This window comes from Periplaneta americana, unplaced genomic scaffold, assembly GCF_040183065.1.
Source record: "Periplaneta americana isolate PAMFEO1 unplaced genomic scaffold, P.americana_PAMFEO1_priV1 scaffold_34, whole genome shotgun sequence".
Lineage (NCBI taxonomy): Eukaryota > Metazoa > Arthropoda > Insecta > Blattodea > Blattidae > Periplaneta > Periplaneta americana.
In genome coordinates, this window is record NW_027185515.1 from 153361 (window position 1) to 176497 (window position 23137).

General features: G+C 43.9%; 5 non-coding genes and 1 pseudogene across 5 annotated transcripts; all 6 read left to right on the forward strand.

Moving 5' to 3' along the window:
• Positions 1–1040: 1040 nt before the first annotated feature.
• Positions 1041–1233, forward strand: LOC138694038 (U2 spliceosomal RNA). Its single transcript, XR_011330719.1, has one exon. It is a non-coding gene; the product is annotated as a U2 spliceosomal RNA (small nuclear RNA).
• Positions 1234–5168: 3935 nt separating this feature from the next.
• LOC138694016 (U2 spliceosomal RNA) lies at positions 5169–5361 on the forward strand. Its single transcript, XR_011330699.1, has one exon. It is a non-coding gene; the product is annotated as a U2 spliceosomal RNA (small nuclear RNA).
• Positions 5362–9296: 3935 nt separating this feature from the next.
• LOC138694017 (U2 spliceosomal RNA) lies at positions 9297–9489 on the forward strand. The gene has a single exon (XR_011330700.1). It is a non-coding gene; the product is annotated as a U2 spliceosomal RNA (small nuclear RNA).
• Positions 9490–13415: 3926 nt separating this feature from the next.
• LOC138693987 (U2 spliceosomal RNA) lies at positions 13416–13562 on the forward strand (annotated as a pseudogene).
• Positions 13563–17067: 3505 nt separating this feature from the next.
• Positions 17068–17254, forward strand: LOC138693981 (U2 spliceosomal RNA). Its single transcript, XR_011330669.1, has one exon. It is a non-coding gene; the product is annotated as a U2 spliceosomal RNA (small nuclear RNA).
• A 3926-nt stretch (positions 17255–21180) lies between these two features.
• LOC138694039 (U2 spliceosomal RNA) lies at positions 21181–21373 on the forward strand. Its single transcript, XR_011330720.1, has one exon. It is a non-coding gene; the product is annotated as a U2 spliceosomal RNA (small nuclear RNA).
• The last annotated feature ends 1764 nt before the right edge of the window (positions 21374–23137 follow it).

Genomic DNA, 23137 nt, shown 5'->3' on the forward strand with positions numbered 1-23137 from the left:
CGTAATTATACAGGAAATGAATATGATGTCTGAGAAGAAGTGAATGAATGTGTGCGCTTGTAATGTGGGAACGTTTGTTAATTTGGTGGTAACGATCTGAACCTGTACTGCCGTTATGTAAGATATGGAACATGGGAGATCACGTGTACATACGTATTTTCCAGACACGCTGAGTTTAGAGTACTAATAACGTTAGGTAGAAACTTAATAATATGCTTTTGTTCAGATTGGGAATCATTTTGAAATGAATGTTTGAGGACGTCATGTTACCCATTTGAAATGAAGAAGAAAGAGCCGAGGAGACCTAGCCTCTTACATCAGCACTTGGATGCGTTGTAAATATTATTGTTGATTTAGTAGCCTACAGCATGCATCATAGCGGTATAAATGTTCGTGTTGATCATAGTCTAGTCGTTATATACTAATCCGTGGCACGACAGACCATGAAGGACCATGACCGAGCAACCGGCTGCTGAACTCACGTCAACATGCCGAAGCAGAGGTGGACGATCATGAAACCAAAATGGAAGTATCGTGTGGTTAGCACGATGAATCCCCCAGCCGTTATAGAGCTGGCTTTATTTCGCCACCTATCGTAGCTCCCCAAGTGCACCACGATGCTGGGTGGGCACCGGTCCCATACACTGGCCGAAGCCATGAGTACTCGGAATAGCCCGGATTCCATGACGGGAATCCTAGGGAGGATGTCTTAGACCACGGCGCGGGTCCTAGTTTAATAGGGATGCTGGCGTATTATGAGCGAGGGTAACGCCAACAGCAGGCGCTAGATGGCAGACACACGTAATGTGCACGCGTGGCATAATAATTCATTGTATTTCGTAATTAATTTTACTTGATATCCGAATGCAGGTGAAGTGCGCACTCTGAATGCGCATGAGACGATAGTAGTTCTGTTCAGAGAGTCTTGCTATGATATTTTGTAATGAATTTAATTTCTGAGGCCAGCGGGATAAGTTCGCGTCTCGTCTGTGACAGGCGTCGTTGTAAGATTAATTGTGTCGCGACGGGCGTCGTTTGGCATCGCTTCTCGGCCTTTTGGCTAAGATCAAAGTGTAGTATCTGTTCTTATCAGCTTAATATCTGATACGTCCTTCATTGCAGGACCAGAATATTAAACTGATTTTTGGAAAATGACGGAGTGCTAGGAGCTTGCTCCACCTCTGTCACGGGTTGGCCCGGTATTGCAGTGCTTCCGGGATCGGCCCATTTAATCGCTATCATGTAGTGTTGTATTTGTGTATGTATATATGTACGGCAATAAAATTATGTAAGATGGCTGCGGATGCTTGGCGGAACTTTATGTTTCGTATTAATTCTCTGCGATATCAGATGTATTTATTGTACGATACAAGTATTGAAAGTGTGTTTGTGCGAAGGAATATGTAGCAGCATTAAGGAGATTAAATGAACGGTACAAAATTCGAAGTACAGCAGCAATGACCGATCCTCTGAACAGGTAGGCTCAAGAGAAAAGTATTTTAATATTATGGACACTGTAACATAATCTTCTACACCTCGCCACAAATAAATCTCAAATATTCTCATTCACTACAGCGGAAGGAACAATTTGATTACATGTGCTCATATCCGCAGCCTTTTCCCTACGGAGATACATCACATTGCCACCATACAGACTGATTAAAATGAACATCTAGTAACGAATAATTCCATTATTCTAAAAACGTTGTACCTTACCTCGCCACCGTTTGGATTTGTGATGTAGTGATATTGTGTTCGACTGGAGCAGAGCGGGTCATATTCAACATAATTTCAATTATTGTAGGTAATATAGTAGTTTTTCTCGGAATGAAGCGTCACGTCTCCGCTGTGGGGAAAGCTACAGACGAAGTTAACAGCCGTTCCAGACAATTGAAAATTAAATTAGTTAAATCTAAAATCTGAAGAAACTTTGCAAGCTGAAACGGTTTATGTGAGACGATAAAAAGAGATGCGAAGTAATATTATATTGTAGTTTATGGCAATTTGCGAAATGAATAGAGAAGCCTAATATTATTCCTATAGTGAGTGACTTGTGTAGGCGGGGATGTTGTGAAAGGAGTTGAAGTTGGACAATGAATTTATATTTGTGGGCACGGGTTAACGTTGGTTGTTGGGATGAATGAATCGCTCAGTAATTCTGAAGCTATGATTGTCACAGGCATAATTGGGAAATCTATGCGAAAAATAGTGTGAACGAGTGCTTTAAATGTCGGTGAATATTCGCTGCGTAGTGGCAAAGTATTGCGAGCGCTTAAGTGCTCATAGCTCAACACTTCGGAAATATGGTTCATAGAAACTATAATACAGCGATGTCAGACAGGGACTAAACGGAGCTGAGCGCTCCACTAGACGGGTTTCGTGCTCCGGTGTTTCCACAGACACAAGCAAGTTCATGCTCCGATCTAGCTCCACAAACGGTATTGGAGCTTACAAATCTGACACTACTGCTATAATAACACAATGAATGTTGCAATGCAGTAAATTCTGTGTAGTTACCATCTGTTGTTTGACTAGTTGTCTCAAGAGCTGGACGCTAGTTTCCGTGCTGTCGCTCCGCTTGAATGAAATTAAGCAGATCTCTGTCTCTTTCTTTTCTTTTTCCTTTATCACAAAAAGTTCATTATTTAAGGATATGATTGCCGTTTCTATAGGTGCGGCAACCGCGGTTAGATAGTTTTCGATCGCTATATTAAGAATTAATGCGAGGAATGTAACATCGGCCTATCGTAGGCAGCAGTAGCAAGTTCAGTGTACTTGCGCGAGAATAACTCCGACAGCATTCGCTAGAGGGCAGGTGTACGTAATTTAGACACACGTCATTACAATTTATAATCTGTATTGTGATTAATTGAAATACAAATGGTATGCGCACTCTATTCGAAAGATATGGCAGTACAGCTTTAGCGAGAGTCCCTTTAGAAGATGGTGTATCGAACTGTATATCTAAATGGAGCGGAGTTTGTTAATAACCCGCATATGGCAGGTGCTGTTGTAGAATTAAATAGATCCCGACGGCACGTGATCGGTTTTTCTTCTCGGTCTTTTGGCTAAGATCGAAGTGTAGTATATGGGACTGTTCCTCAGCCTATTGTCCAAGATGAAATTCTGTTGATCTCTGAATTTCCTTGATGGGCGTTTAGCTGATATGGTGTGATGGAGGTATTCATTGTTGTTGGGTTTTCGGATTATATCCGAATGTGATGTCGTATTTGCGACTTTCTTGGGTTTTTGCCTGAGCTGAGGTAGAAAAAATGTTCATCATATCCGATCTAACTTAGTGGCCTGGCCTGGCCTGGCCCTTTGACTGAGATGAACATGTAGGACTCATATATGCGGTAGCTTCTTGGAATTAGGTTGAGATCGAATTCGCAACAATATAAGGAATTTCAGGGCAATTCTATTATTGTTTTTCTTTCATTCTTGACAGTATGTCGTGCATTTGGCCTTAAAAATTAGAAATACAGTATAACACAACGTATGCGAGTCGTGTGTTGGAATTTAGTATCGGTGGGCAGTTAGGGGTTCGACGTACGTATGCTGGCGAAATTGCGTGAGTTTTGAGAGCAATAATAATCGCCTGCGTGATTTTACTCTCCCGGATAGCCGATAATTATAAATGCATCGACTGAAGTTCGGTTACCCTGCCGTTCCAAGTGATCGGCTACAAATTTCTTAATGTGAGAATTTTTAATGACATGCAGTTTCGGAAGCCATAGACATCCCTGTTTAAAACAGAATAGCTGCGTTGAGAAAAAATACAGACTTCTCGTCCCTGCGAACAAGAAAGAATCATGTCAGGTGTTCCGTGGTTGGTCAGGGTACGCCAAGCTCGTTACTGTGGCATTATAGCGGAATTGATAAATAGAAGAAGAAGACGGTGACGAAGAGGAGAAGAAGAGTGGTGTGCACAGTATTAAACTGGAAATGGGGAAGGATAGATTGACTGTCATTGGAAATACTAAAAATGATTTAATATTTGTTACCAGTTGTGAGGAGCAATTTGATGAGAATTTGTGAAAAGAAAAATGACATAAATGCATTTAAATCGTAAAATTTGTAACTGTAATCAGAATTCTTAGTATACATGTACTTAATGTACGTAATTATACAGGAAATGAATATGATGTCTGAGAAGAAGTGAATGAATGTGTGCGCTTGTAATGTGGGAACGTTTGTTAATTTGGTGGTAACGATCTGAACCTGTACTGCCGTTATGTAAGAAATAGTTGATATGGAACATGGGAGATCACGTGTACATACGTATTTTCCAGACACGCTGAGTTTAGAGTACTAATAACGTTAGGTAGAAACTTAATAATATGCTTTTGTTCAGATTGGGAATCGTTTTGAAATGAATGTTTGAGGACGTCATGTTACCCATTTGAAATGAAGAAGAAAGAGCCGAGGAGACCTAGCCTCTTACATCAGCACTTGGATGCGTTGTAAATATTATTGTTGATTTAGTAGCCTACAGCATGCATCATAGCGGTATAAATGTTCGTGTTGATCATAGTCTAGTCGTTATATACTAATCCGTGGCACGACAGACCATGAAGGACCATGACCGAGCAACCGGCTGCTGAACTCACGTCAACATGCCGAAGCAGAGGTGGACGATCATGAAACCAAAATGGAAGTATCGTGTGGTTAGCACGATGAATCCCCCAGCCGTTATAGAGCTGGCTTTATTTCGCCACCTATCGTAGCTCCCCAAGTGCACCACGATGCTGGGTGGGCACCGGTCCCATACACTGGCCGAAGCCATGAGTACTCGGAATAGCCCGGATTCCATGACGGGAATCCTAGGGAGGATGTCTTAGACCACGGCGCGGGACCTAGTTTAATAGGGATGCTGGCGTATTATGAGCGAGGGTAACGCCAACAGCAGGCGCTAGATGGCAGACACACGTAATGTGCACGCGTGGCATAATAATTCATTGTATTTCGTAATTAATTTTACTTGATATCCGAATGCAGGTGAAGTGCGCACTCTGAATGCGCATGAGACGATAGTAGTTCTGTTCAGAGAGTCTTGCTATGATATTTTGTAATGAATTTAATTTCTGAGGCCAGCGGGATAAGTTCGCGTCCCGTCTGTGACAGGCGTCGTTGTAAGATTAATTGTGTCGCGACGGGCGTCGTTTGGCATCGCTTCTCGGCCTTTTGGCTAAGATCAAAGTGTAGTATCTGTTCTTATCAGCTTAATATCTGATACGTCCTGCATTGCAGGACCAGAATATTAAACTGATTTTTGGAAAATGACGGAGTGCTAGGAGCTTGCTCCACCTCTGTCACGGGTTGGCCCGGTATTGCAGTGCTTCCGGGATCGGCCCATTTAATCGCTATCATGTAGTGTTGTATTTGTGTATGTATATATGTACGGCAATAAAATTATGTAAGATGACTGCGGATGCTTGGCGGAACTTTATGTTTCGTATTAATTCTCTGCGATATCAGATGTATTTATTGTACGATACAAGTATTGAAAGTGTGTTTGTGCGAAGGAATATGTAGCAGCATTAAGGAGATTAAATGAACGGTACAAAATTCGAAGTACAGCAGCAATGACCGATCCTCTGAACAGGTAGGCTCAAGAGAAAAGTATTTTAATATTATGGACACTGTAACATAATCTTCTACACCTCGCCACAAATAAATCTCAAATATTCTCATTCACTACAGCGGAAGGAACAATTTGATTACATGTGCTCATATCCGCAGCCTTTTCCCTACGGAGATACATCACATTGCCACCATACAGACTGATTAAAATGAACATCTAGTAACGAATAATTCCATTATTCTAAAAACGTTGTACCTTACCTCGCCACCGTTTGGATTTGTGATGTAGTGATATTGTGTTCGACTGGAGCAGAGCGGGTCATATTCAACATAATTTCAATTATTGTAGGTAATATAGTAGTTTTTCTCGGAATGAAGCGTCACGTCTCCGCTGTGGGGAAAGCTACAGACGAAGTTAACAGCCGTTCCAGACAATTGAAAATTAAATTAGTTAAATCTAAAATCTGAAGAAACTTTGCAAGCTGAAACGGTTTATGTGAGACGATAAAAAGAGATGCGAAGTAATATTATATTGTAGTTTATGGCAATTTGCGAAATGAATAGAGAAGCCTAATATTATTCCTATAGTGAGTGACTTGTGTAGGCGGGGATGTTGTGAAAGGAGTTGAAGTTGGACAATGAATTTATATTTGTGGGCACGGGTTAACGTTGGTTGTTGGGATGAATGAATCGCTCAGTAATTCTGAAGCTATGATTGTCACAGGCATAATTGGGAAATCTATGCGAAAAATAGTGTGAACGAGTGCTTTAAATGTCGGTGAATATTCGCTGCGTAGTGGCAAAGTATTGCGAGCGCTTAAGTGCTCATAGCTCAACACTTCGGAAATATGGTTCATAGAAACTATAATACAGCGATGTCAGACAGGGACTAAACGGAGCTGAGCGCTCCACTAGACGGGTTTCGTGCTCCGGTGTTTCCACAGACACAAGCAAGTTCATGCTCCGATCTAGCTCCACAAACGGTATTGGAGCTTACAAATCTGACACTACTGCTATAATAACACAATGAATGTTGCAATGCAGTAAATTCTGTGTAGTTACCATCTGTTGTTTGACTAGTTGTCTCAAGAGCTGGACGCTAGTTTCCGTGCTGTCGCTCCGCTTGAATGAAATTAAGCTGATCTCTGTCTCTTTCTTTTCTTTTTCCTTTATCACAAAAAGTTCATTATTTAAGGATATGATTGCCGTTTCTATAGGTGCGGCAACCGCGGTTAGATAGTTTTCGATCGCTATATTAAGAATTAATGCGAGGAATGTAACATCGGCCTATCGTAGGCAGCAGTAGCAAGTTCAGTGTACTTGCGCGAGAATAACTCCGACAGCATTCGCTAGAGGGCAGGTGTACGTAATTTAGACACACGTCATTACAATTTATAATCTGTATTGTGATTAATTGAAATACAAATGGTATGCGCACTCTATTCGAAAGATATGGCAGTACAGCTTTAGCGAGAGTCCCTTTAGAAGATGGTGTATCGAACTGTATATCTAAATGGAGCGGAGTTTGTTAATAACCCGCATATGGCAGGTGCTGTTGTAGAATTAAATAGATCCCGACGGCACGTGATCGGTTTTTCTTCTCGGTCTTTTGGCTAAGATCGAAGTGTAGTATATGGGACTGTTCCTCAGCCTATTGTCCAAGATGAAATTCTGTTGATCTCTGAATTTCCTTGATGGGCGTTTAGCTGATATGGTGTGATGGAGGTATTCATTGTTGTTGGGTTTTCGGATTATATCCGAATGTGATGTCGTATTTGCGACTTTCTTGGGTTTTTGCCTGAGCTGAGGTAGAAAAAATGTTCATCATATCCGATCTAACTTAGTGGCCTGGCCTGGCCTGGCCCTTTGACTGAGATGAACATGTAGGACTCATATATGCGGTAGCTTCTTGGAATTAGGTTGAGATCGAATTCGCAACAATATAAGGAATTTCAGGGCAATTCTATTATTGTTTTTCTTTCATTCTTGACAGTATGTCGTGCATTTGGCCTTAAAAATTAGAAATACAGTATAACACAACGTATGCGAGTCGTGTGTTGGAATTTAGTATCGGTGGGCAGTTAGGGGTTCGACGTACGTATGCTGGCGAAATTGCGTGAGTTTTGAGAGCAATAATAATCGCCTGCGTGATTTTACTCTCCCGGATAGCCGATAATTATAAATGCATCGACTGAAGTTCGGTTACCCTGCCGTTCCAAGTGATCGGCTACAAATTTCTTAATGTGAGAATTTTTAATGACATGCAGTTTCGGAAGCCATAGACATCCCTGTTTAAAACAGAATAGCTGCGTTGAGAAAAAATACAGACTTCTCGTCCCTGCGAACAAGAAAGAATCATGTCAGGTGTTCCGTGGTTGGTCAGGGTACGCCAAGCTCGTTACTGTGGCATTATAGCGGAATTGATAAATAGAAGAAGAAGACGGTGACGAAGAGGAGAAGAAGAGTGGTGTGCACAGTATTAAACTGGAAATGGGGAAGGATAGATTGACTGTCATTGGAAATACTAAAAATGATTTAATATTTGTTACCAGTTGTGAGGAGCAATTTGATGAGAATTTGTGAAAAGAAAAATGACATAAATGCATTTAAATCGTAAAATTTGTAACTGTAATCAGAATTCTTAGTATACATGTACTTAATGTACGTAATTATACAGGAAATGAATATGATGTCTGAGAAGAAGTGAATGAATGTGTGCGCTTGTAATGTGGGAACGTTTGTTAATTTGGTGGTAACGATCTGAACCTGTACTGCCGTTATGTAAGAAATAGTTGATATGGAACATGGGAGATCACGTGTACATACGTATTTTCCAGACACGCTGAGTTTAGAGTACTAATAACGTTAGGTAGAAACTTAATAATATGCTTTTGTTCAGATTGGGAATCGTTTTGAAATGAATGTTTGAGGACGTCATGTTACCCATTTGAAATGAAGAAGAAAGAGCCGAGGAGACCTAGCCTCTTACATCAGCACTTGGATGCGTTGTAAATATTATTGTTGATTTAGTAGCCTACAGCATGCATCATAGCGGTATAAATGTTCGTGTTGATCATAGTCTAGTCGTTATATACTAATCCGTGGCACGACAGACCATGAAGGACCATGACCGAGCAACCGGCTGCTGAACTCACGTCAACATGCCGAAGCAGAGGTGGACGATCATGAAACCAAAATGGAAGTATCGTGTGGTTAGCACGATGAATCCCCCAGCCGTTATAGAGCTGGCTTTATTTCGCCACCTATCGTAGCTCCCCAAGTGCACCACGATGCTGGGTGGGCACCGGTCCCATACACTGGCCGAAGCCATGAGTACTCGGAATAGCCCGGATTCCATGACGGGAATCCTAGGGAGGATGTCTTAGACCACGGCGCGGGACCTAGTTTAATAGGGATGCTGGCGTATTATGAGCGAGGGTAACGCCAACAGCAGGCGCTAGATGGCAGACACACGTAATGTGCACGCGTGGCATAATAATTCATTGTATTTCGTAATTAATTTTACTTGATATCCGAATGCAGGTGAAGTGCGCACTCTGAATGCGCATGAGACGATAGTAGTTCTGTTCAGAGAGTCTTGCTATGATATTTTGTAATGAATTTAATTTCTGAGGCCAGCGGGATAAGTTCGCGTCCCGTCTGTGACAGGCGTCGTTGTAAGATTAATTGTGTCGCGACGGGCGTCGTTTGGCATCGCTTCTCGGCCTTTTGGCTAAGATCAAAGTGTAGTATCTGTTCTTATCAGCTTAATATCTGATACGTCCTGCATTGCAGGACCAGAATATTAAACTGATTTTTGGAAAATGACGGAGTGCTAGGAGCTTGCTCCACCTCTGTCACGGGTTGGCCCGGTATTGCAGTGCTTCCGGGATCGGCCCATTTAATCGCTATCATGTAGTGTTGTATTTGTGTATGTATATATGTACGGCAATAAAATTATGTAAGATGGCTGCGGATGCTTGGCGGAACTTTATGTTTCGTATTAATTCTCTGCGATATCAGATGTATTTATTGTACGATACAAGTATTGAAAGTGTGTTTGTGCGAAGGAATATGTAGCAGCATTAAGGAGATTAAATGAACGGTACAAAATTCGAAGTACAGCAGCAATGACCGATCCTCTGAACAGGTAGGCTCAAGAGAAAAGTATTTTAATATTATGGACACTGTAACATAATCTTCTACACCTCGCCACAAATAAATCTCAAATATTCTCATTCACTACAGCGGAAGGAACAATTTGATTACATGTGCTCATATCCGCAGCCTTTTCCCTACGGAGATACATCACATTGCCACCATACAGACTGATTAAAATGAACATCTAGTAACGAATAATTCCATTATTCTAAAAACGTTGTACCTTACCTCGCCACCGTTTGGATTTGTGATGTAGTGATATTGTGTTCGACTGGAGCAGAGCGGGTCATATTCAACATAATTTCAATTATTGTAGGTAATATAGTAGTTTTTCTCGGAATGAAGCGTCACGTCTCCGCTGTGGGGAAAGCTACAGACGAAGTTAACAGCCGTTCCAGACAATTGAAAATTAAATTAGTTAAATCTAAAATCTGAAGAAACTTTGCAAGCTGAAACGGTTTATGTGAGACGATAAAAAGAGATGCGAAGTAATATTATATTGTAGTTTATGGCAATTTGCGAAATGAATAGAGAAGCCTAATATTATTCCTATAGTGAGTGACTTGTGTAGGCGGGGATGTTGTGAAAGGAGTTGAAGTTGGACAATGAATTTATATTTGTGGGCACGGGTTAACGTTGGTTGTTGGGATGAATGAATCGCTCAGTAATTCTGAAGCTATGATTGTCACAGGCATAATTGGGAAATCTATGCGAAAAATAGTGTGAACGAGTGCTTTAAATGTCGGTGAATATTCGCTGCGTAGTGGCAAAGTATTGCGAGCGCTTAAGTGCTCATAGCTCAACACTTCGGAAATATGGTTCATAGAAACTATAATACAGCGATGTCAGACAGGGACTAAACGGAGCTGAGCGCTCCACTAGACGGGTTTCGTGCTCCGGTGTTTCCACAGACACAAGCAAGTTCATGCTCCGATCTAGCTCCACAAACGGTATTGGAGCTTACAAATCTGACACTACTGCTATAATAACACAATGAATGTTGCAATGCAGTAAATTCTGTGTAGTTACCATCTGTTGTTTGACTAGTTGTCTCAAGAGCTGGACGCTAGTTTCCGTGCTGTCGCTCCGCTTGAATGAAATTAAGCTGATCTCTGTCTCTTTCTTTTCTTTTTCCTTTATCACAAAAAGTTCATTATTTAAGGATATGATTGCCGTTTCTATAGGTGCGGCAACCGCGGTTAGATAGTTTTCGATCGCTATATTAAGAATTAATGCGAGGAATGTAACATCGGCCTATCGTAGGCAGCAGTAGCAAGTTCAGTGTACTTGCGCGAGAATAACTCCGACAGCATTCGCTAGAGGGCAGGTGTACGTAATTTAGACACACGTCATTACAATTTATAATCTGTATTGTGATTAATTGAAATACAAATGGTATGCGCACTCTATTCGAAAGATATGGCAGTACAGCTTTAGCGAGAGTCCCTTTAGAAGATGGTGTATCGAACTGTATATCTAAATGGAGCGGAGTTTGTTAATAACCCGCATATGGCAGGTGCTGTTGTAGAATTAAATAGATCCCGACGGCACGTGATCGGTTTTTCTTCTCGGTCTTTTGGCTAAGATCGAAGTGTAGTATATGGGACTGTTCCTCAGCCTATTGTCCAAGATGAAATTCTGTTGATCTCTGAATTTCCTTGATGGGCGTTTAGCTGATATGGTGTGATGGAGGTATTCATTGTTGTTGGGTTTTCGGATTATATCCGAATGTGATGTCGTATTTGCGACTTTCTTGGGTTTTTGCCTGAGCTGAGGTAGAAAAAATGTTCATCATATCCGATCTAACTTAGTGGCCTGGCCTGGCCTGGCCCTTTGACTGAGATGAACATGTAGGACTCATATATGCGGTAGCTTCTTGGAATTAGGTTGAGATCGAATTCGCAACAATATAAGGAATTTCAGGGCAATTCTATTATTGTTTTTCTTTCATTCTTGACAGTATGTCGTGCATTTGGCCTTAAAAATTAGAAATACAGTATAACACAACGTATGCGAGTCGTGTGTTGGAATTTAGTATCGGTGGGCAGTTAGGGGTTCGACGTACGTATGCTGGCGAAATTGCGTGAGTTTTGAGAGCAATAATAATCGCCTGCGTGATTTTACTCTCCCGGATAGCCGATAATTATAAATGCATCGACTGAAGTTCGGTTACCCTGCCGTTCCAAGTGATCGGCTACAAATTTCTTAATGTGAGAATTTTTAATGACATGCAGTTTCGGAAGCCATAGACATCCCTGTTTAAAACAGAATAGCTGCGTTGAGAAAAAATACAGACTTCTCGTCCCTGCGAACAAGAAAGAATCATGTCAGGTGTTCCGTGGTTGGTCAGGGTACGCCAAGCTCGTTACTGTGGCATTATAGCGGAATTGATAAATAGAAGAAGAAGACGGTGACGAAGAGGAGAAGAAGAGTGGTGTGCACAGTATTAAACTGGAAATGGGGAAGGATAGATTGACTGTCATTGGAAATACTAAAAATGATTTAATATTTGTTACCAGTTGTGAGGAGCAATTTGATGAGAATTTGTGAAAAGAAAAATGACATAAATGCATTTAAATCGTAAAATTTGTAACTGTAATCAGAATTCTTAGTATACATGTACTTAATGTACGTAATTATACAGGAAATGAATATGATGTCTGAGAAGAAGTGAATGAATGTGTGCGCTTGTAATGTGGGAACGTTTGTTAATTTGGTGGTAACGATCTGAACCTGTACTGCCGTTATGTAAGATATGGAACATGGGAGATCACGTGTACATACGTATTTTCCAGACACGCTGAGTTTAGAGTACTAATAACGTTAGGTAGAAACTTAATAATATGCTTTTGTTCAGATTGGGAATCGTTTTGAAATGAATGTTTGAGGACGTCATGTTACCCATTTGAAATGAAGAAGAAAGAGCCGAGGAGACCTAGCCTCTTACATCAGCACTTGGATGCGTTGTAAATATTATTGTTGATTTAGTAGCCTACAGCATGCATCATAGCGGTATAAATGTTCGTGTTGATCATAGTCTAGTCGTTATATACTAATCCGTGGCACGACAGACCATGAAGGACCATGACCGAGCAACCGGCTGCTGAACTCACGTCAACATGCCGAAGCAGAGGTGGACGATCATGAAACCAAAATGGAAGTATCGTGTGGTTAGCACGATGAATCCCCCAGCCGTTATAGAGCTGGCTTTATTTCGCCACCTATCGTAGCTCCCCAAGTGCACCACGATGCTGGGTGGGCACCGGTCCCATACACTGGCCGAAGCCATGAGTACTCGGAATAGCCCGGATTCCATGACGGGAATCCTAGGGAGGATGTCTTAGACCACGGCGCGGGACCTAGTTTAATAGGGATGCTGGCGTATTATGAGCGAGGGTAACGCCAACAGCAGGCGCTAGATGGCAGACACACGTAATGTGCACGCGTGGCATAATAATTCATTGTATTTCGTAATTAATTTTACTTGATATCCGAATGCAGGTGAAGTGCGCACTCTGAATGCGCATGAGACGATAGTAGTTCTGTTCAGAGAGTCTTGCTATGATATTTTGTAATGAATTTAATTTCTGAGGCCAGCGGGATAAGTTCGCGTCCCGTCTGTGACAGGCGTCGTTGTAAGATTAATTGTGTCGCGACGGGCGTCGTTTGGCATCGCTTCTCGGCCTTTTGGCTAAGATCAAAGTGTAGTATCTGTTCTTATCAGCTTAATTTTTGCTACCGCCACCAACCTCATCATGGCCGACCGGGAAGTGGATCACACAAACGTACTGTTGGATGTGCCGCTGCGACCACCTTTTGCCTGCACCGCCTGCCTGCCTGTGCCGAGGAACTACAGGGACCACAACGGCCTCGCCAGGCACTTGAAGAAGGAACACCAGATGCGCCTCTCCTTCCGCTGCGTTGGATGCAACAGGGAGTTCGAGCAGCTGAAATGCGCCAAGGCGCACATCAACAAGTCGCCTGCCTGCGCCGAGGCGTCTGCTGCTCAGCCCGATCCTGTTGACGTGGCATCGCTGCCCATCCGGCGGATACCTCTTGGACACCGCAGAACACCAGCGAGGACGACTAACCAAGAGGACAGCATTGCTGCAAGCCCCGCCGAGGGAAGCGATGCTGCGGCCGCGGAATCCAACAGGGGTGGTGCCGGTGATTCCGCGAATGTTGCCAACGACTGCTGCGACTCTGCCCCGAGCACCTCCGGGCACCAGCTCAGCGGTGTCGCATGTTCCGATGCACAACCCTGTGATGAGCCAGTGCAAGCATCGGAATCCTCTGCGACTACCGCCGAGCCCAGCGCCCAGGACTCGGAAGCCACCGCCGCAGCCCCCGAGACCGGAGAGTCTACCGAGTCCACCGCTCGGGCACAGATGACACCCGCGCAGCAGCAATGGGTCACGCGCCTCGACTCTGTGGGCGCGGCAGAGGGGTTAGAAACTCTTCTAGCCGCTCTCATCGCCGAGGTACAGGAGCAGAACGTGGGACCCCAGCAACACCGCGACACCGAGGAACCGGCACCACACCGCCAACGCACGGACCCGAGGAGACGACGTGTCGGAGACAATCAGGAGACGCATACGACCCCGCATCGGCATCGAGGATCCAGCGGTTGTATCGACGCAACCGGGGACGGGCATTCCGCGAGATCACTGCCAGCAAATCGCCTTACTGTCAGCTCCAGAAAGCGGAGCTACATGAACATTTCTCGGCAGTATTTAGGCGTCGTGATCGCGAGGAGCTGCCCGCCCCCGAAGAGCTGCCGATCCTCGACTCCCCCGAAGACAAGGACCCGCTGAGCCCACCGTTCACCCCGGAGGAAGCCTGGAACCGGCTCCGTAGATGTCAAGACACCGCACCCGGATCTGACAACCTGCGGTACGGAGCCTGGCGCCGATTCGACCCCGGGTGCCATATCATCTCCGCCCTATTCAACGCAGTCCGCCGCCTCGACCACATCCCGGCGGACTGGAAGCGGTCGACCACCATTCTACTTCACAAGAAGGGGGCGGAGGAGGATATCTCGAATTGGCGCCCCATCGCACTCTCAAACACGGTGGGCAAGCTCCATGCGTCGTGCATCGCAGCAAGGCTCACGGAGTGGTGCCGTCGGCACGACCGGATCTCCCCAGCGCAGAAGGGCTTTATGCCCTACGAAGGCTGTATTGAACACAACTTTGTGCTTCAAACAGCCATCCAGAACGCGAGGCGCAATCGAGCAGAAATTGCAGTCGCCTGGCTCGACCTGCAAAACGCGTTCTGCTCAGTCCCACACTCCACCATCTGGGACTGCCTCCACTGGATCGGCCTGGGGGAAGATTCGATCCGAGTCGTGCAGAAACTCTACGACGGCAGCACCACCAACATCAGAAGCTCCGAGGGCCTGACCGACGACGTGGAGGTTGCTTCAGGAGTGAAGCAGGGCTGCCCACTGAGCCCAATAATATTCAACATAGTGATGGAGTCGATCATCCGGGCGGTCACCCAGCTCAACATGGGCTACGTTCTCCACGGCGAGGAACTCTCAGTCCTCGCCTACGCCGACGACATTGCCATCCTATCATCGTCGGCAGCTGGACTCCAGAACATGCTGGACGTGACCGCCACGATGGCTCAGTGGGCGGGTTTGGACTTCAACGTCCGGAAGTGCTCTTCACTCCACGTCGACGGTAAGAAGCACGCTGCGCGACGCACTGTCTTCACAATTCGGGGAGAGCCAATGGAAGACCTAGACGAGAGCGGGGTCTATGAACACCTGGGGGTCCCAACGGGATTCCAGAAGCAGCCATCTGCCGGGGACACCATCCGCTCTCTTCTCAGCGACCTCGACAAGATCGACAAGTCGCTGCTCGCACCTTGGCAGAAACTCGACGCCGTGAACACCTACGTGCTGTCGAGGCTGGCCTTCCACCTGAAAGCCGGGGCAGTGCCGAAGAAGCCACTTACGCAGCTAGACAACAAGCTAAAACAACTTGGCAAGAAGTGGCTGCACCTGCCCCAGAGGGCCAGCGCCGAGGTGCTGTATCTCCGTCATCAGTGGGGAGGAATGAATCTGCTCCCCACGAACGTCATAGCGGATGTGTCCCAGGCAGTACACGGGCTGCGTCTCCTGACGAGTCCCGACGTCACCACAGCGCGCCTGGCGAGGGCGTCCCTGGAGGAGGTCGTCAGGAAGAAGCTGCTGCGCAACCCAACAACAGAGGAGATAGCAGCATTCCTGACGGGCGCCACGGAGGGGGACTTCCAGCGAGACAGCGGGGACATCTCGTCCGCCTGGACGAGACTTCGCTCAGCGACGAGGCGCCTCCGCTCGAAACTCGACGTGTGCTGGACGTCGCAGGACCAAGACCTCGTCCTCCAACTCCACGGCGTCAACCTCCATAGGCAGCAGGCAGAAGGCGTTCTGAAGGACGGTGTTCGACACTTCTATCTGTCCCGACTCCTAGCCAAACCCGACCAGGGAAAGGTAAGTGACGTCACCACCTTAGCCTCTGCATCCAACCACTTCATGAGGGGTGGAAACTACACCAGGTTTGCGGAATGGAGATTCATCCATCGAGCTCGCCTGGGTGTGGTTCCATTGAATGGTTGCCGAAGATTTGGTGGTGGCGACAAACGCTGTCGTCGATGTGGAGCCGCCAATGAAACCCTTCCTCACGTCCTGAATCACTGTCCCCCTCACCTTGTCACCATGACCCGCAGGCACAACGCCGTCCTAGACCGCCTCACCCGGGCCATGAACAAGTCAGGCTCGAAGGAGATTTACTCCAACCAGCCCCTGCCCAACTACGAGGGTTCGGAGAGACCGGATCTTGTTGTTGTCGACAGGGACGAGGGGACGGTATTCATTCTAGACGTCACCATTCCCTTCGAAAACCGTTATACGGCTTTCGAAATTGCCAGAAACACTAAAATTCAAAAATACCAGAACTTGGCGGCCCACTTCGAACGGCAGGGTTTCCGCACTTCGGTCGATGCATTTGTAATCGGCTCTCTGGGCGGGTACGATCCGGCTAACGAAAATGCTCTCCGTCACCTGGGCATCTCCCATGCGTACGCAGTACTTATGAAGAGGCTCATGGTGTCGGACACAATTCGATGGAGTCGGGACATATACGTCGAACACGTGACAGGCCACCGACAGTATGAATGATATGTGCTGGATAGTGAAGTGATCGTGAAGTGCGTGAAGGACATATAATTGTTCTATTACTATATGCTTTTTTTCTTCTAAAAAAAAAAAAAAAACACACTAAGAACAATTTAATTATTGTCCTGTTACATATTATATTATTATTGTGCATACTCTTGTATTTACAAGTATTATCTAAATAAATTTAATCTGTTCTTATCAGCTTAATATCTGATACGTCCTGCATTGCAGGACCAGAATATTAAACTGATTTTTGGAAAATGACGGAGTGCTAGGAGCTTGCTCCACCTCTGTCACGGGTTGGCCCGGTATTGCAGTGCTTCCGGGATCGGCCCATTTAATCGCTATCATGTAGTGTTGTATTTGTGTATGTATATATGTACGGCAATAAAATTATGTAAGATGGCTGCGGATGCTTGGCGGAACTTTATGTTTCGTATTAATTCTCTGCGATATCAGATGTATTTATTGTACGATACAAGTATTGAAAGTGTGTTTGTGCGAAGGAATATGTAGCAGCATTAAGGAGATTAAATGAACGGTACAAAATTCGAAGTACAGCAGCAATGACCGATCCTCTGAACAGGTAGGCTCAAGAGAAAAGTATTTTAATATTATGGACACTGTAACATAATCTTCTACACCTCGCCACAAATAAATCTCAAATATTCTCATTCACTACAGCGGAAGGAACAATTTGATTACATGTGCTCATATCCGCAGCCTTTTCCCTACGGAGATACATCACATTGCCACCATACAGACTGATTAAAATGAACATCTAGTAACGAATAATTCCATTATTCTAAAAACGTTGTACCTTACCTCGCCACCGTTTGGATTTGTGATGTAGTGATATTGTGTTCGACTGGAGCAGAGCGGGTCATATTCAACATAATTTCAATTATTGTAGGTAATATAGTAGTTTTTCTCGGAATGAAGCGTCACGTCTCCGCTGTGGGGAAAGCTACAGACGAAGTTAACAGCCGTTCCAGACAATTGAAAATTAAATTAGTTAAATCTAAAATCTGAAGAAACTTTGCAAGCTGAAACGGTTTATGTGAGACGATAAAAAGAGATGCGAAGTAATATTATATTGTAGTTTATGGCAATTTGCGAAATGAATAGAGAAGCCTAATATTATTCCTATAGTGAGTGACTTGTGTAGGCGGGGATGTTGTGAAAGGAGTTGAAGTTGGACAATGAATTTATATTTGTGGGCACGGGTTAACGTTGGTTGTTGGGATGAATGAATCGCTCAGTAATTCTGAAGCTATGATTGTCACAGGCATAATTGGGAAATCTATGCGAAAAATAGTGTGAACGAGTGCTTTAAATGTCGGTGAATATTCGCTGCGTAGTGGCAAAGTATTGCGAGCGCTTAAGTGCTCATAGCTCAACACTTCGGAAATATGGTTCATAGAAACTATAATACAGCGATGTCAGACAGGGACTAAACGGAGCTGAGCGCTCCACTAGACGGGTTTCGTGCTCCGGTGTTTCCACAGACACAAGCAAGTTCATGCTCCGATCTAGCTCCACAAACGGTATTGGAGCTTACAAATCTGACACTACTGCTATAATAACACAATGAATGTTGCAATGCAGTAAATTCTGTGTAGTTACCATCTGTTGTTTGACTAGTTGTCTCAAGAGCTGGACGCTAGTTTCCGTGCTGTCGCTCCGCTTGAATGAAATTAAGCTGATCTCTGTCTCTTTCTTTTCTTTTTCCTTTATCACAAAAAGTTCATTATTTAAGGATATGATTGCCGTTTCTATAGGTGCGGCAACCGCGGTTAGATAGTTTTCGATCGCTATATTAAGAATTAATGCGAGGAATGTAACATCGGCCTATCGTAGGCAGCAGTAGCAAGTTCAGTGTACTTGCGCGAGAATAACTCCGACAGCATTCGCTAGAGGGCAGGTGTACGTAATTTAGACACACGTCATTACAATTTATAATCTGTATTGTGATTAATTGAAATACAAATGGTATGCGCACTCTATTCGAAAGATATGGCAGTACAGCTTTAGCGAGAGTCCCTTTAGAAGATGGTGTATCGAACTGTATATCTAAATGGAGCGGAGTTTGTTAATAACCCGCATATGGCAGGTGCTGTTGTAGAATTAAATAGATCCCGACGGCACGTGATTGGTTTTTCTTCTCGGTCTTTTGGCTAAGATCGAAGTGTAGTATATGGGACTGTTCCTCAGCCTATTGTCCAAGATGAAATTCTGTTGATCTCTGAATTTCCTTGATGGGCGTTTAGCTGATATGGTGTGATGGAGGTATTCATTGTTGTTGGGTTTTCGGATTATATCCGAATGTGATGTCGTATTTGCGACTTTCTTGGGTTTTTGCCTGAGCTGAGGTAGAAAAAATGTTCATCATATCCGATCTAACTTAGTGGCCTGGCCTGGCCTGGCCCTTTGACTGAGATGAACATGTAGGACTCATATATGCGGTAGCTTCTTGGAATTAGGTTGAGATCGAATTCGCAACAATATAAGGAATTTCAGGGCAATTCTATTATTGTTTTTCTTTCATTCTTGACAGTATGTCGTGCATTTGGCCTTAAAAATTAGAAATACAGTATAACACAACGTATGCGAGTCGTGTGTTGGAATTTAGTATCGGTGGGCAGTTAGGGGTTCGACGTACGTATGCTGGCGAAATTGCGTGAGTTTTGAGAGCAATAATAATCGCCTGCGTGATTTTACTCTCCCGGATAGCCGATAATTATAAATGCATCGACTGAAGTTCGGTTACCCTGCCGTTCCAAGTGATCGGCTACAAATTTCTTAATGTGAGAATTTTTAATGACATGCAGTTTCGGAAGCCATAGACATCCCTGTTTAAAACAGAATAGCTGCGTTGAGAAAAAATACAGACTTCTCGTCCCTGCGAACAAGAAAGAATCATGTCAGGTGTTCCGTGGTTGGTCAGGGTACGCCAAGCTCGTTACTGTGGCATTATAGCGGAATTGATAAATAGAAGAAGAAGACGGTGACGAAGAGGAGAAGAAGAGTGGTGTGCACAGTATTAAACTGGAAATGGGGAAGGATAGATTGACTGTCATTGGAAATACTAAAAATGATTTAATATTTGTTACCAGTTGTGAGGAGCAATTTGATGAGAATTTGTGAAAAGAAAAATGACATAAATGCATTTAAATCGTAAAATTTGTAACTGTAATCAGAATTCTTAGTATACATGTACTTAATGTACGTAATTATACAGGAAATGAATATGATGTCTGAGAAGAAGTGAATGAATGTGTGCGCTTGTAATGTGGGAACGTTTGTTAATTTGGTGGTAACGATCTGAACCTGTACTGCCGTTATGTAAGATATGGAACATGGGAGATCACGTGTACATACGTATTTTCCAGACACGCTGAGTTTAGAGTACTAATAACGTTAGGTAGAAACTTAATAATATGCTTTTGTTCAGATTGGGAATCATTTTGAAATGAATGTTTGAGGACGTCATGTTACCCATTTGAAATGAAGAAGAAAGAGCCGAGGAGACCTAGCCTCTTACATCAGCACTTGGATGCGTTGTAAATATTATTGTTGATTTAGTAGCCTACAGCATGCATCATAGCGGTATAAATGTTCGTGTTGATCATAGTCTAGTCGTTATATACTAATCCGTGGCACGACAGACCATGAAGGACCATGACCGAGCAACCGGCTGCTGAACTCACGTCAACATGCCGAAGCAGAGGTGGACGATCATGAAACCAAAATGGAAGTATCGTGTGGTTAGCACGATGAATCCCCCAGCCGTTATAGAGCTGGCTTTATTTCGCCACCTATCGTAGCTCCCCAAGTGCACCACGATGCTGGGTGGGCACCGGTCCCATACACTGGCCGAAGCCATGAGTACTCGGAATAGCCCGGATTCCATGACGGGAATCCTAGGGAGGATGTCTTAGACCACGGCGCGGGTCCTAGTTTAATAGGGATGCTGGCGTATTATGAGCGAGGGTAACGCCAACAGCAGGCGCTAGATGGCAGACACACGTAATGTGCACGCGTGGCATAATAATTCATTGTATTTCGTAATTAATTTTACTTGATATCCGAATGCAGGTGAAGTGCGCACTCTGAATGCGCATGAGACGATAGTAGTTCTGTTCAGAGAGTCTTGCTATGATATTTTGTAATGAATTTAATTTCTGAGGCCAGCGGGATAAGTTCGCGTCTCGTCTGTGACAGGCGTCGTTGTAAGATTAATTGTGTCGCGACGGGCGTCGTTTGGCATCGCTTCTCGGCCTTTTGGCTAAGATCAAAGTGTAGTATCTGTTCTTATCAGCTTAATATCTGATACGTCCTTCATTGCAGGACCAGAATATTAAACTGATTTTTGGAAAATGACGGAGTGCTAGGAGCTTGCTCCACCTCTGTCACGGGTTGGCCCGGTATTGCAGTGCTTCCGGGATCGGCCCATTTAATCGCTATCATGTAGTGTTGTATTTGTGTATGTATATATGTACGGCAATAAAATTATGTAAGATGGCTGCGGATGCTTGGCGGAACTTTATGTTTCGTATTAATTCTCTGCGATATCAGATGTATTTATTGTACGATACAAGTATTGAAAGTGTGTTTGTGCGAAGGAATATGTAGCAGCATTAAGGAGATTAAATGAACGGTACAAAATTCGAAGTACAGCAGCAATGACCGATCCTCTGAACAGGTAGGCTCAAGAGAAAAGTATTTTAATATTATGGACACTGTAACATAATCTTCTACACCTCGCCACAAATAAATCTCAAATATTCTCATTCACTACAGCGGAAGGAACAATTTGATTACATGTGCTCATATCCGCAGCCTTTTCCCTACGGAGATACATCACATTGCCACCATACAGACTGATTAAAATGAACATCTAGTAACGAATAATTCCATTATTCTAAAAACGTTGTACCTTACCTCGCCACCGTTTGGATTTGTGATGTAGTGATATTGTGTTCGACTGGAGCAGAGCGGGTCATATTCAACATAATTTCAATTATTGTAGGTAATATAGTAGTTTTTCTCGGAATGAAGCGTCACGTCTCCGCTGTGGGGAAAGCTACAGACGAAGTTAACAGCCGTTCCAGACAATTGAAAATTAAATTAGTTAAATCTAAAATCTGAAGAAACTTTGCAAGCTGAAACGGTTTATGTGAGACGATAAAAAGAGATGCGAAGTAATATTATATTGTAGTTTATGGCAATTTGCGAAATGAATAGAGAAGCCTAATATTATTCCTATAGTGAGTGACTTGTGTAGGCGGGGATGTTGTGAAAGGAGTTGAAGTTGGACAATGAATTTATATTTGTGGGCACGGGTTAACGTTGGTTGTTGGGATGAATGAATCGCTCAGTAATTCTGAAGCTATGATTGTCACAGGCATAATTGGGAAATCTATGCGAAAAATAGTGTGAACGAGTGCTTTAAATGTCGGTGAATATTCGCTGCGTAGTGGCAAAGTATTGCGAGCGCTTAAGTGCTCATAGCTCAACACTTCGGAAATATGGTTCATAGAAACTATAATACAGCGATGTCAGACAGGGACTAAACGGAGCTGAGCGCTCCACTAGACGGGTTTCGTGCTCCGGTGTTTCCACAGACACAAGCAAGTTCATGCTCCGATCTAGCTCCACAAACGGTATTGGAGCTTACAAATCTGACACTACTGCTATAATAACACAATGAATGTTGCAATGCAGTAAATTCTGTGTAGTTACCATCTGTTGTTTGACTAGTTGTCTCAAGAGCTGGACGCTAGTTTCCGTGCTGTCGCTCCGCTTGAATGAAATTAAGCAGATCTCTGTCTCTTTCTTTTCTTTTTCCTTTATCACAAAAAGTTCATTATTTAAGGATATGATTGCCGTTTCTATAGGTGCGGCAACCGCGGTTAGATAGTTTTCGATCGCTATATTAAGAATTAATGCGAGGAATGTAACATCGGCCTATCGTAGGCAGCAGTAGCAAGTTCAGTGTACTTGCGCGAGAATAACTCCGACAGCATTCGCTAGAGGGCAGGTGTACGTAATTTAGACACACGTCATTACAATTTATAATCTGTATTGTGATTAATTGAAATACAAATGGTATGCGCACTCTATTCGAAAGATATGGCAGTACAGCTTTAGCGAGAGTCCCTTTAGAAGATGGTGTATCGAACTGTATATCTAAATGGAGCGGAGTTTGTTAATAACCCGCAT